General features: G+C 40.1%; 1 protein-coding gene across 1 annotated transcript in view; it reads right to left on the reverse strand.

Annotated features, from left to right (window-relative positions):
- The window catches only part of LOC109858640, a 49,821-nt gene extending 39,105 nt beyond the window's left edge, over positions 1-10,716 (reverse strand). The window contains exons 1-2 of the mRNA XM_020436107.1: positions 10,673-10,716; positions 9,683-9,769 (exon numbers count right to left, since the gene is read on the reverse strand). The gene's annotated coding sequence lies outside the window, so the exon portion shown is untranslated. The remainder of the gene's footprint in view (positions 1-9,682; positions 9,770-10,672) is intronic.
- Between the last annotated feature and the right edge of the window lie 3,787 nt (positions 10,717-14,503).

Below are 14,503 nucleotides of genomic sequence, written 5' to 3' on the forward strand. Positions count from 1 at the left end.
ATTCTCACCATCGATACACATTAATATAAAGTTTTTTGGGGACATGCTGTACATACGGAGGAACAGGTGGCCGCGTTTCTCCGATGTCGGGGAATGTTGTATACGAAATGACTGGTGCGAGCGCTAAGTTAATGATCGACTTGTATACACGGATTGTGTAGCAAGAGCATCGATTATCGTATTAGAAACGGCGTTGAGAATCTATGAAGTAACCTTAATCACCAGAACTAGCGTATAACAGTTATGGGTACGAACTTCATTTGATTTTACATGGTGAATTGCAGATATTCGGTAAAAAAAAAAACAAAAAAAAAGAGATCTGGAAATAACCAAGAGATGGAGCGTTGTTATTCGAAACGGAATTGTCAATCAAACGCAATATCGCGACTGATATTCCATATTAAAAAAAAGAGTAAACCTTGTTTTAAAAAATACAAGTTTTTTCACGACAGATGCCGTGTGAATAATTAGCATTTGATTAATGAGTGGCAATGAAGCAAGTTGTTTTTTATAACGAATTGTAAAAACGTGTGGATATAATTGGCAATATCAATTTTATCGTGTACCAGCAAATTATTTTATTACTTGCAAGTGATGAGTCTGCTAATGAGTCCGCGATTAGTTTTGCCTCGCCCTCGTCTCAAAAAAAAAGAAGATCACAAAAAAAAGTCGAAAATCAATTTTCGAGAAGCAAGCGTGACATCTTTATCGCCTCGCGATCTCTTTCGCCTCGCGATCTCTTTCGCCTCGCGATCTTAGATTTTACGATTCGAATAAAATATCACCGTTGATCTCAGATTAAATTATTGATGCGCGTTGAAACGATAAAAGTCACAACTCTGTCAGTTTTGTAAAATGGTCCGGTTTTTCGAAATAAAAACATTTCTCAAGTCGTGAGGACAATGAACTTCCACAATGAAGCTTCTGTTATGTTCTACATAATTCTGAAGAGAGCGACAAACCGTGTCGCTTGAAAATCGCTCAAGAAATCGAAAGAAATCAAAAGCACTTACTCTAGACGGAGACTTAATCCAACCGGTATCATATCCACAGAGTATGGCACTCAATCAAGAAACGAAAATATAAAAAAAAAAAAACTCTTCACCACCAAGTGCAAAACGGAGCGGAACTCGCGGACTTGTTACCGGGAGGACGACCCGTATACTCGTGTCACCGCGTAATCGCACAATCGTCTCGTCCGTTTTCGCGCGCGGACACTTCCGTTTTGCGCGCACGACGCGCGATAAAAATGAACATTCGCCGACGAACGATCGCCACCGCGTCTACCTCTGCAAATTGTCCGTGCGTGTTTTCCTCGTTATATTCTGTCTTCTTGTCTCGAATTGTTTTTCAAAAGCGCATCCACGCGGACAGAACCGACGAGCACGATGAACCGAGCGGACTGAACGTCAGCGGCCAAGTGAGAGGCTAGCGGCACCGCCGCGCGAGCCGCGTGACGTCACAGGGCCTCCTCTCTTTTTTGCCATTCCACGGCGAGCGTCGCGAGAAAGGTGCCCGGTACCACGTCGCAGGCCCCTTCTCCTGGGTGTCCGCGATACCCTTCTTCCTCGCGAGGTGCCACCGAGAAACGTATCTCCCGACGACGCGCGTTGCCGCGCGGCCGTTTCCGTCGACCAAATTCCTTGAAGCCTTCGCACGGTCACACGATCCATCGCGATCATCATCTACGGCGGAGAGATCATCCGGCCGGACGATGCTCCAATTGCGGGACCAACATCCTCTTTCGATTCCGGATCCTGTTGCACAGAAAAAAAAAAAAAAGACTTCGATTGTTAATGCTTTATTCTCGTAACCTTGTGCGTATAGATAATAGGACGGAGAGACATACTTCGATGCTTATCGCGTTTACTCAGACAAAAGCCGTCATTGTGATCTTTGATATGTGAATCAAGATTGAAATCTTGACGACGTGAAACTGAGATTTGTCGGATCTTCGAAGTAGGTCACATGCCATATGCTGATTAAGAAATTGTAGAAACTTGCATGTCTCTTTCTAGCAGCTATCGATGTATTGTCGAATCTTTCCGAAACATTAGGATAATAATTACGTGTACGCGAAACAATCTTCCGGAAGCGATACGCAAGAATATTTTTAATTAATATCCGTGATTTTTTAAATGAATTTTCCGAGAGACTTGGCAGGGAGAGATCTGTGGCCGTAATTATATTATATTATATTATATATATTATGACAGTGATTATATTATATTACATTATATAATTATATTATATTATATTAATCAAGTATGTCCGCCAAGCCTCTCGAAAAACTCATTAAAAAAGTCACGGATATTGAATTAAGCGAAGCATTCAAGGTCTCTTCGAGGCGACTCTGGATCCCAAAGAGAATGCTCTTGCACGCAAATTATTTGTTATCGAGAAAAGCGAGGACACTTGTCCCGTTGAATTCTTCCTCGTGCTCGCTTCGATCCGTCGCGACGCCCATTTTACGCGAGATCGTTGGCGCGCGTTCTTTCTTGAGCGCGGCACAAAGCGAAGAGCCGAACACTTTCACGCGGAGGCCGAGTTAGTAAATATCATGGCCATATTTTCTATCCGCGCGCGCTCGTCCTTAGTCCCGCTCGCTCCTAAGTCCACACGCGCTCCTCGCTTTGCTCGCTCGCGCGTCATTACGTGTTTCTTGCCCCCTTTACTTATTCGTACCAGCTCTACGTACCCTCTCGTCGTGATACGGCACTAGAAAATACGCGCTCCTCTCCTTCTCCTCCTCCTTCACCGAATCGTAATCATCGCGCACAGACGGCATTCCTGCGCCTTGATTATCCTTTATTACTACGGCCTTCGCGCGCGACATATGCGCGAGCTTCATTAACATACTGTCGCGAATTGCGACAGGGGATCATAGCATTTTACCGAAATGACGGTAATAATGACGCGCGAGCCTAAGTGCGAGATTAAAGGTCGCAAATATCTCGATGATTTCTTCACGCTCTCGTGTAAATCGCGCGGAAAAATTTCATCCGCGGAACTGATTACGGGAAACGAATGTGCAGGTGAATAACGCGTGTCATATTCGAACGTGTGCACCGCTGCGAGCGGTGAAATTGCAAATAACAGATTTTTGTTGCCAAAATAAGAAGAGAAAAAGTTCCGGTGTACGCGCGAATAATTGTTTTTTTTTCTTTCTTTGCGCCGCACTTCGCTTAATGAGTTTACGCGGTTTCCATCTCTTCGATATAAGCGTCTTCCGCGTACTGCCTGTCAGTCAGATTAGGAGTTTTCTGATAGTGTTCCATTGTCCAGTCGCAGGTTTCCGCGAAGTGCCGCGGTCGCGAGCCTAATCGCGAGCGGCGAAGCTGCAGCCGCGAAGTGCGGAAGCGAGCGAGGGTTTTACGATCGGGACTTTTTCTACGAGTTTACAGCAGAAGGCGGCATTGGCGAGTCTCGGTCAGTGGACTTGAGTCATCGAGCGGAAGAGGAGATGAAGGAAAGGAGGAGAAGGAAGAGGTGGAGGCGCGCAACACACGGCACTGCCCAGAAGGAACGAGAGGACGACCCTTCTCTCTAGAGTGCATCATCAATTGCAACTCAGGTATTCAGGATGTGCTCTTAGGCGGATGATGCAGGAGGACGAGCAAAACGAGTTGATCCTCGATCGCGGAAGAGAACGTGTCTCTTCCATCGCCGTCAGTTATTCTCGATCGTTGCCGATATAATGTGCGATTGATAAAAAAATGTATCGATAATAAAAAAAAATTAATAAAAAAATTCACAAAAAATAAATTACATTCTGATGACACAATCTTTTATTTTTTAGTTTAGTTCTGTTTTTTCTTGAAGCTTGTGTAACACGCGATGTTTTACGAATTGTCAATGAGTGACTGCTGGCCCGTGAATTCGCGAAGGCTCACGCGACTTATCGTTCTGATGACCGTTTGTGAATTCGAGATCTCCCGCACAGCTGTGTCGTTATCTCGAATTTCTCCGCGGTAAATCTGCACGCGCCGGAGTAGGTGCGGTTCTTTACGTGTGAACTACTCGGTTTTTAACGCACGCTTCAATGATCAAGAAAACAACCGACGCGAGAAAGACGTTTCTGTCGAACCCGGTTGCGGCTTGTAAAAAAAAGAAAGCAATGAGAAAGAAATTTTAGAAGAGAGGATATACATAATGACGCGACAATTGTCGAAGCTTCATTGAGCGCAAAAAACTAATTAGCAAAAATGCTCAATACGCTACTTTCCATCGCTCGCACACAATAGGAAAAAAAAAAACCACGCAATTTCTCACACACGTAAAAAGAAAATCACGAAAAAGTAGGAAAAGTTAACTCGCGCGAGAGAGAGAGAGAGAGGAATTCACTTCGCGCGCACAAACTTGTACCAAGAAAATGCACCTCTCGTGCGGAGAAGGTAAAACTATGTTGGGTGGCTGAAATGTTTCTTCGGCGCGTTCACACGATACAACACAGATAAATCCATTCCCGGCTGAAAGTGGAGTTAGCGGAAAGTAAAAAAAAAAAAAAAAAATCCGCACGAAAAAGAAATCTGCTTCGCGTTCGCGGAAAAAAAAAATTAAAATTTCTCGCGCGCGTGGAGAAAAATATATAACGTTATGTTATAATATTAAATTATACTTTAATCGCCCGTCTGTTTTTGCATCACCTCGAAGGAGAAATATGACACATTGCTTGGGTCGGCGTCTGGATATGTTATTTGAAAGTCACCGCGTTTACATGCTTACATAGTTAACAGCGGCACGATCTGCGCGAGATAACGGCAAGACAGCTTAAGCGAGCACGCTTCTCATGTTTTTCTTTTCTCAGGGAGTTTCCACCGGTTTACATAAATATATAATCGCTTTTCGATCTAAACAAGATTTCACTGCCCGCGAATCACTGCGAGGCGACGACCTCGCGTCTGAACCCTCGCGTTTCAAAACCCGTTCGAGCGAGACGATAAGATACCTTGCCAAGTATTTAGATGGGATATACTAAATACAGCGCACCTGCGTGAACGCAGAATTTTAATCGATCTATTTTAATCGATCGATAATTGCTCCAGTGAGCAGATGTAAAAAAGTTCGTGTGTAATTTGCTATACAATATAATACATCAGAGCTTACTCCGTCATTGATGGCGATCCATTAGAAACAGAGTCAGATCATTTGCAACGTATAATTGTTAATGACATTGATATGCAATACAAATATCTATAGTTTTTTTTTTACACGATGCGAGCTTTTGTATCAAAGATAAAAAATATTAGATACACTTTTTACAAGAATTATTCTTATAAAAAAAAATCTATGGATTTCTTCATCGACGTCTGTGCGAAAGCGCGTCATCGTATCTCGAAAATTATAAATTCAAACAGACTCTTCTAGATTCGCGAACGACTGTGTGTTATCATTGCTCTCCTCGATGTGTTTCATCTCTTGTACAACAACGAGGGAAGTGAAGCCGCGAGGCAAAGTGGAAGCGAAGAGGAAAACGTTGGGGAATAATTAAGAGAGTCGTCGACTGGCACGACCGTAAGTCCGTGATCTTGAAGCGGCATTCTTGTGTCGTGGGAGTACTTCACATAGTTAGCATCGCGGAAGAATGCGAGCGAGAGACAGGAGAACGTTATGAAGGCGGAGTGAAGAGGGGTAAAAGAAGAGGAAGCCAGACGGAGGCAGAGTCATGCGGAGGAAAAAAAGAGTGACAAGCGGCAACGGCATAATTAATGATTTCTTACAATTAGCGTTTTCACTGATCTTGACTCAAACCACAACATCTTTCAACAACACTTGCGCTCGTTTCCGATGTCGCTCGAATGTTCGAGCACAAACGTGAATTTTGGGTGAAACGGCGGCAAACTGAGTCAATTCTACGTTCTATTAAAAAATACCAAATACATACAAGATGACGGCAATTACTTCTTTAATCTCCTTCTCTTTGTCCCTTCTCTTATTTCCGTTCCTTCCGTTTATTTTTGTATCTTATATCAAAGATTTATTAATAAAAGATTTATTAATAAAAAATGAGGTTGTATTATCTAAAACTGGTATTAAAAATAATATTAAGTATCGGTATTAAGAAATTTCCGGTTTGGTTTATGGCGACTGACGGGTGATTTCAACGACGCGCTCGGGTGATTTCAACGACGAGCCATGAATGAAGCTTCGAACGCGGAGATCGCCTGCCGAGCGCGCGCGCGCGCGCGCTTCACCTTGCTCCCTGGCGTGTTTAATTGCACGAGGAAAAGTGTCGCAGTGCACTTTCTCCCGCCGTGAGAAAAACAAATAATAAAACCCGCATAAAGTGCGCATTTAAAACAGACTTATATTAATGAATGTACGCGTATTAAATGTTGGCGAAGTATCGAGGAAAGCGTTCCGGTGCGAGAAAATACGAGCATAATGAGAATTCAATCATCGTTAAAATGATCTTGTACGTGTCTCGTATATGTTTCAATATTTTCTATAAAAGGCATTTTATAGACGATCTCGCCGATGATAAAAGTTTTCAAAGCCGGTCGACGTAAACGCTCGGTCGAGCCGGTAGCCGGAGATGACCCTAATTTGTACGTTGCGCCTCTGTGTGTGTGTGTGCGCGTACATCTGCGCGTGTATATGTGTGCGAGAAACTTCACTTCCTGTAATACGCATATCAGCGGCACGTCGCCGGAGGAAGAAGGAGAGGAGAGGACCGGAATCGATTGGCCGCAGCTGCGTGGCATTATGAAGCAGAAATGCGTTCGTTAGCTGCGCTGGCGTGCGCCAGCGACGACTCTCTGCGTTGTAATCGCATGCAAGCAAAGTTCAGGAAAAGAGCACGTCCCGGCTATGTTTATCCTATGATTCAGCGCTACCCGGCCAATCGTAGGCCGACCGTTTTGCGCAGCCAGGAGTGTCGAGCGAGCGATAGATTGGCGCGTCCTCGAGACGAACAAATCCATCCGATATACAAGATCTATGCCGTTTTCTCATTTAATCTTTTATTTGCAATTATATAAGTTGCATTATCGAAAAAGGTAATACTCTCGTTTGCGCTTACTTAACAACTAATATGAATTACATAATTAATTACCTGTAAAATTTGGTTTCTTTGTGATTTAAAAAATTTTTAATTAAATCGCATCTCATATTTTATCTTTCTTTATTCATATTCTTCTTTCTTATATTTTAATTGATCTATGTGTCTCTAACTCCGATCTTGTTTAATTATTCATAATTTAATCAGCAACTCTGAGCGTCATCGGTCGCAATATTAATTTCCTCAAAGCGCCACGTGTTCGACAATGAGGCAAATTACTGACTGAGAGATGTCCTGTCTAAATTTTGCCACGTAAACTCGCGTGATCGCGGTAAATTTCACGCCGCGATGAATTTCCCTGAGCGTTGAAATGTCAAACTTGAACTCGCGTCGCGTCGATGTCACTCGCGACGACGTGGTTCGGCTCGAGCCCGTCGCTGGGAGCTGATTTCGCGCGAGAAAGAGAATCCTGAGGAACGAGCGAGGCGCGCGCTCCTCTCTCGTCGCCCGTGCCGGCTTATGTAAAGCACACAAGTAATGAAACGCGTATCTCTCCGCGAGACGGTGAACGATGATATAAGAGAGTTTGTATATGCGGCGGATCTTTCTCGATCGGTCTCTGATCCATATTATAGAATAAAGGTGGGTGTAACGTATAACGGGATACGCACACCGTCATGTCCGCGCAACACCACCCACGTTCGATAGGATCGTCCAAACGTTTCATATGCGATTGTAGCCCAAGGGCGAGGACGTGTGGGAGGGAGGCGATCCCGGAAAATCTCGACGCGTCCGGCCGCGATATCCTCTCGTAATAAGATGAGATCGATCGTTCCGCTCTCTCTTAAGAGAACCACGTTTGCAACAACAGTTTCATTAATATCCTTTGAAAAGAGAAATAAAATGCAAATAAAACCTCACCGGAATACGATTATCGCATCGCGTTATAATTTTCGGCAAGTTCCCTCGCGAATATATTTTCGATGGAAAGCGTCGGACAGTTGCGCAATCCGGCGGTCAGAAATTGCGGCGAATCTGCGGACGCGCGTGGAAAACTTAGGCGCGCGGGCAACGCGCGTAACGTTTTTGGTTTACATAACGGTGCGCGAGGCTCGGTCGCGGGATATCGTTGCGCGAATGTGGGCAAACGATTTGGCGCGCGGGGACTCGATGAGTAAAGGCAAGTTTGAGACTGAGAAACCGCCTCTCGATTAGGTAACGCGCGCGCCTAACGAACCAACGCGCGTAACGTGCGAAAAGGTGAAATGTTAGTAGTTTTCATCTGTAATTCCGCGGTTATTATACGCGCGGTGTGATCGTAAGTAAATATCGTGTGCGTGTATAGGCGCAAGGATACACCATCATTCCTCGCCGCCAATGACGGATTTCATTGGTAATAAAGGTCGCGATCTTTCTCCGGCGCGCTCACATTGCGCGCGCTGCGAGCGAAAATCACGTAATTGCACGTTGAATGCACCGATTTCACCGAGTCCCCACACGCCGATCGCGTGTACGACGGCCGCTTAAAGCTATTTTTCTTTACGCGTGGTGTTTTTTATCGGATCGACGGGTCATCATCGAGGTCGTCGATTGCCTCTTACGTAACGCACTGTAAATGAACATCAGTCTATTTTTTTCTTTTTTTATAATAAAAATTTGTTTTTTGTATAATACATTTTCTTGATGCACCGATTATGAATGATAGAGAAACGAATGACATAGGCGTCATTCAATTTTTTAATATTTAGTATATCTTGATTTTTATTTTTCATTAATTATGACGATTTTATTATAAAAAAAAAAGTATAACATATAGCACGTCAATAATAATTGAATAAATAAAAAAATAAAAGACAATCGCGCGTGCTCTTTCTTTTTCTCTCGATTCCTTCAAAACTGCACATTCGCTAATTCTATCAGAGAGGAACGCGTGTAAAATTAATCTAACAATTCCAGTTTGTCGGGAGTTCTGGACTGTGAGAGACCGCGATACTTTCTATCTGGAACCCCGAACACGCCGCGATACAATTTCACTTGTTCCGCGGTGTTTCTGTGCAGCTCCGCCCACGAGAACTTAACGCAACCGGGCGTCGGCGTTATGCCTCTCACCGGCGACGACCGGCCAAGGGATAAAGTGAAAAAAAAAAAAAATAGTAGCGGCTGTAACAGCAGCAGCCGCAGCGAACACAAAGAAATAGAGAGAACCCGTGTGTGTAGGAAATACTTCCGGGTTCGCGGTACTTGTGGGACGACGTTGGTCACGCGATTCACGCGCTCAGTTGATAATTAGCGAAGAGAAGCAGAAGGATTGCCTTCTTGAAGGACTTCTCAGGAAGTCGCGCCTAGGGATAAGAGACGTCGTTAACGAACCTACGCAAATTAAATCTCGCAATTACTTACATTGACTGATTTTTCTGGAATTAAATTTTAATTGGAGGTTTTAACGCGAGAGAGCTTTGTGTGCGTTAAAATTTTAGTCTATTTTCGTCACAAACTATTGTCGAAGTTTATTCAATAACTTTCTTTCATATCGTACCACTAGTTGTATAAAAGAACAGATTTCTTGATAGTTGGTAGTTATATTATGTGTGAGAGATACATAATGTTTAATATTTAGTGATAATTATAAAATTACATATAATTTGAAAAAAAAAGAACAAAAGTGCATTTCAAACTACTCACTCATCAGTTACATTGCTGCCATCTACTGTGAACGCAAGGATCGAAAAGAAAGAGATCTCTTGTTGATGCTGGTACATTCTACGCCATCTGTAATACGACATCTCGCAATAAAAACACTCGTATAAAAGATTATCAACAATTGTAAAAGCAGAATTAAGTGCAAAATATTTACACATCGATAATGTAACAAAAATTTTATAAATTATATAATTACAACACAAACATGTATCTTTTTCCAGATCAAAGAATTACAAAGTTATTTTTACAATAAATAATTAGTTTTTGCGTTCAAAATACTTAGTTATTTTAAAAAAATATATTTTCTAATATTTATTTATTTCTTAAAAACTAAATTATGTAGTTTCTTTTTGTCCAATAATAATATTTAAATAGATGACTGTATAGTTCTCAATCATAAAGCATAACATTTAAGAAAACTTTTATCTAACAAGTGGAAATTAAAAAAAATATTCTATTTGTTTTATTAACACACTTTGTGAAAGATAGATTTAAAAAGATAGATTATTTTTTTACATACTTACCTCTGTCTGCAAATTAAAAAATATAAGAAACTTTCAGCTTAAACTTAAATATAACATTGAATATATTAAATCATCATGAGGAAAAAGTTCTTTTTGTCTGGTTCGATGGTTCGAATCTTTATGATCGCGTGATAAAAGTGTGTATCGCGTATATAGCAGGAAACGCGTCATTACTAACAATCTGATATTGGCGAGTGACATATAATTCAAATAAAAATCCAGCAAGGAGAAGCTAAACAAAGCGCGAGCCCACCAATGACGCAACATGTGGGTCAAATATTTTAGCGACAATTATCGTACGTAGTAACGATTTTAGGCCCGGTCTCTTAAACGATCGTTATAATAGCGTTAAACAAACCAACTCAAGCGTCAATAATAAGTCCGTATAATTAGCGACAATTATAGCTCATCGTTATTCAATCGAGCTGGCAATAAATTAAAAACTTACATTAGCACGTGCGGTTTTAAATATCCAGTGACAAATTGGCGGACAGTATCAACGATGCGTTTCTTATTACGGTTTTTTTATTTCAGTATCAAGTTTTTGAAACACTTTTTTATTTTCTTTTCTATAAATAAAAAAAAAAATAAATCTCATTCGCACCTCGTATTTTCTTCAAATTACAGAGTCGAGAATAGCGTACTTTGCGCATCAAGCCGAATACATTTCCATATAATTGATACTGACAGAGATACATTATCGGATGCACAGCGAGAAAGAGATAAAAACGTATTGAGCAACGTTGAAAAAAATGATCGTTTGTAAAAAGCAAGCAAACAGTCTCTGAGACACGACTGTTTGACTTGAGATCGGTTTGATCAAGATCAGGGTCGCGCTTTCGTTAAAATGTTAGCATGCAAAGTTCTTCCATTGCTCTTTCGCTCTTTTCGTTTCCACTTACGATCCACTTACGGCTGACTCTCGCGCATTAATAGAAGCAAAGATTTGTACACCGAGCGCGAGAGTGCTCACATATGTGTCATACGCGATTTTACGCAACGCGATGTAACGAGATAAGAGTTTTGCTTGCAGTAAACAAAAATAGACTATACTGCAAAGCTATTTCAAATATCGTGTCGTTTCTTCTCGCGAGAATCAACCGAGTTGATGGCTCGGAAAGATAATATAAGAAAGATTTATAGTTTTCAATTTGTAAATATACATGTTCTCGAAACAAATTTATTAATTTTATTTTTTTTTTATCGCTTTTATTTGTTAACGCTCGCAAGATACGAATTTGCTGTTAATACTCTCGACTGTCGTGTACAGCCGGAGCAAAACCATACGTGTGTACACCTGAACAATTACAAGTTACACGCATTGCATATAAATATGTGAAAAATTTCAACAATTTCTCTTTTGCAAGTCAAATACTTCTCTGAGCAATTCTACTCATACTAGAAAAAACCGGTTGTAGAGAGATTACGACCTCGTGTTGCTTTCGTGAACAAGCTCGAGTATAGCTCTTCGGTCAGTTTTTCCACATGTTTGGAACCGGAGTTCATCGTATCACATTTTCTAATTACGTAACTCTTTCTCTCTATCTTTCTTGATGAACAGACTTACTTAATTACGTAACTTAGAAAGTGTTTATCTCTTTTGTTTGATAAAATTTTGTTTTTTAATTTATGAACTTTTTTATCCATTCGAAACAAACTATTTATAAATGGAAGATTTAAATGCAAAACATTATTTAAGTAAACAAGACGTATTAGAATTTTCTCGAGAGAATCGTGTGTTTAAAACTTGCAATCAAACTCGAGTCCTTGCACGGGTGGTACGTAACACGTGCACATGCGTAAGTAACAACCCTGAGGAGAACAAATGAAGTACGGTAGTATGGGTGGTCACGTATTTATACCAGCACGCATACGCTTGTTACATCTATGTACGCGTGCGTGATAATACACGTTACGCCTTGACCTTAGAAGTGTCTCTATCAGATCCACCAAGTTACCTTCATCAGAAAAATATCACTTATAATTATGAACAAAACTTTCTTTTTGTTTTGTTGTATTTATCTTGTAAAAACGAGAAAAATATAATTTACAATATGCAAAATGTAAAATAATAATTTTTTTTCTTTATACATATGTGCATTCGCATCCGCGAAACATTTGCACAAACTTTTGCATCATTTCTGCGGCATATTTCAAGGAAATAAAAAAATTTTGCTCGAATATTGTTTCAAAACAGACGTTGATTGTTGTATTTTTTTCGCTGAACACATGTCGCACGTGACGTGCACTATGATGTGACGTGTAATTGCAGAAAAACTATCTACGGACATCTTTCTTGAGCGTTGCTAATTTAAAAACACGTTTTGCACGAAAGAAGCGCGTGAGCGTTATGCGTTTAATCGCAAACAGTTTGCGTCTAATTGGCTTCAAGGAAGTTTGGTATATATATATATACATTGTGCTTGAATTGTCTGCACAGAGTCGCACGAAAGAATCACTCTTAATCCCGGGGATTGAGCAATCGATGCACTTTGAAGATTATTTGCGACAGAAATCGTAATTAATACATCTCTCTGTATCTTCGTAACGATGTGGTATCACCGGTATTGTCATTATTCAAGAAAGATATGAAACACCGACGAGCTGATTCCCGGATAAAAGACATTTATCCAGTTTAGATGCAATTAGACCTATCTCAAATCTCACTTCCAGCAAGGCTGGTGGAAGGTTATGCTGAATTGCGCTTGACAATGATCACGTGCTGAGAAACGAGTACAACGCGAAATACGAACAGGTCGACAGCCTTCGTGTACATGTAAAGTACCTCGATTGTCGAAAGTTCTTTTTTTAGAGTTGAGTAGTGAATTACAAAAGCGAAGTTCTCTTTTTAAATGATTTCAAGCACTTGGTACACACACCTACGAAATAATATACTTACAAAGTATATTATTTTTTTTTCTTTTTTGCAAAAAACATTTCTACGTGTGTTTCGAAGATTGAGACGTTTCTTCGTTTTCCTCTGACGAACGCGACAGTACGAAAAGACGGTGCACAATCTCTCTGCACGTCGACGAAACCCGACCTTCTGATACTCTCCGCCAACGAGTCGGATGTGTTTAGGGTCAATTTGTCTATTATCTCGTTGTCAGTTTTATTTATTACACTTCTAAACGTCTCTCACGACGCGGTACGTGCGACTTCCACCAGTCTGAGATTTCTCGGTGCAAGTTAATTAATTCTGATTGATCCCGCGACGGTGGTCGCTCAAAATGTTATACTTTGCGTGACCAACTCTCTTAGAGATCAACGTACTCCGAGATTTATTTGACCAATAGACGTTCATAGAGATATATATGTATCTTCAATCAAAGTGTTGTGTTACAAACGTAAGTTTTGGTAGCCAGCATTTAGACGTTTTTTTCTTAGGTATAGTTGACTTCCACGTGTATATCAATTGTTTGGGTACGTAAGCTTTTGCATCAATAAACTTTTATTGTAAAATCGACATATATTTCTCTTACAATTATTGTTCACATTAATTAATTATTGTCCATATTAATTGTTTATCTTAATTATAATAAATCAATATACGTATTTCTCTCTCTCTCTCTCTCTTATAATTATTGCCCATATTACGTTTATTTTATTTTATATTATGTCTTTTATATATAAAAAAAAAAAGGGAATTAGGTCAATACGAGCAGATTGGATGTTAAAAATATTTGGTTTTTCTTTTTTCTCTCATTTTTCTGGTTTTTCTTCTTCAGATGTTTCTCTTCTCACTTAGGATCTTCTTCTGAATAAGAAACAAAAATTATCTAAAATAGATAATAAACATAGATTATAAGAAGAAACTTTGCAAAACAAAATTAGAATCATTTACAAAACCAACATATCGTATGATAAATTTCATTCGCACAAGTCGCTAACAAATTGCATACTCTGAAATCAGAATGTTAAAATCGCACAAAATTATCACAATTTGCTACATCAAGCGAAAATGGCAATAGATTTAAGTAAGGTAAAAATGAGTGAATGTTAAAAGGTTAAAAAAAAATAAAGAACAAAATGTGACGAGAATAAATCGTTTGAAGTACTTCACAACGTTCAAAGTACGGTACTATGTTGTAATGTGTAATCTTATATACTGTTTAGATGATATAAACATAGACATACTTTGACAAAACTATCAAGACGCGTCAAATATTTGTAATGAGCAGTCGTGAAAAAAAATCAGTTGTCCTGAATATTGCTCACAAATCCCAATAAATTTTTAATATCAGAAAAAACACGATTAATCTCTCATCGCTGTTTTCTT

This window comes from Pseudomyrmex gracilis, unplaced genomic scaffold (assembly GCF_002006095.1).
Source record: "Pseudomyrmex gracilis isolate BER0280 unplaced genomic scaffold, ASM200609v1 scaffold_216, whole genome shotgun sequence".
NCBI lineage: Eukaryota > Metazoa > Arthropoda > Insecta > Hymenoptera > Formicidae > Pseudomyrmex > Pseudomyrmex gracilis.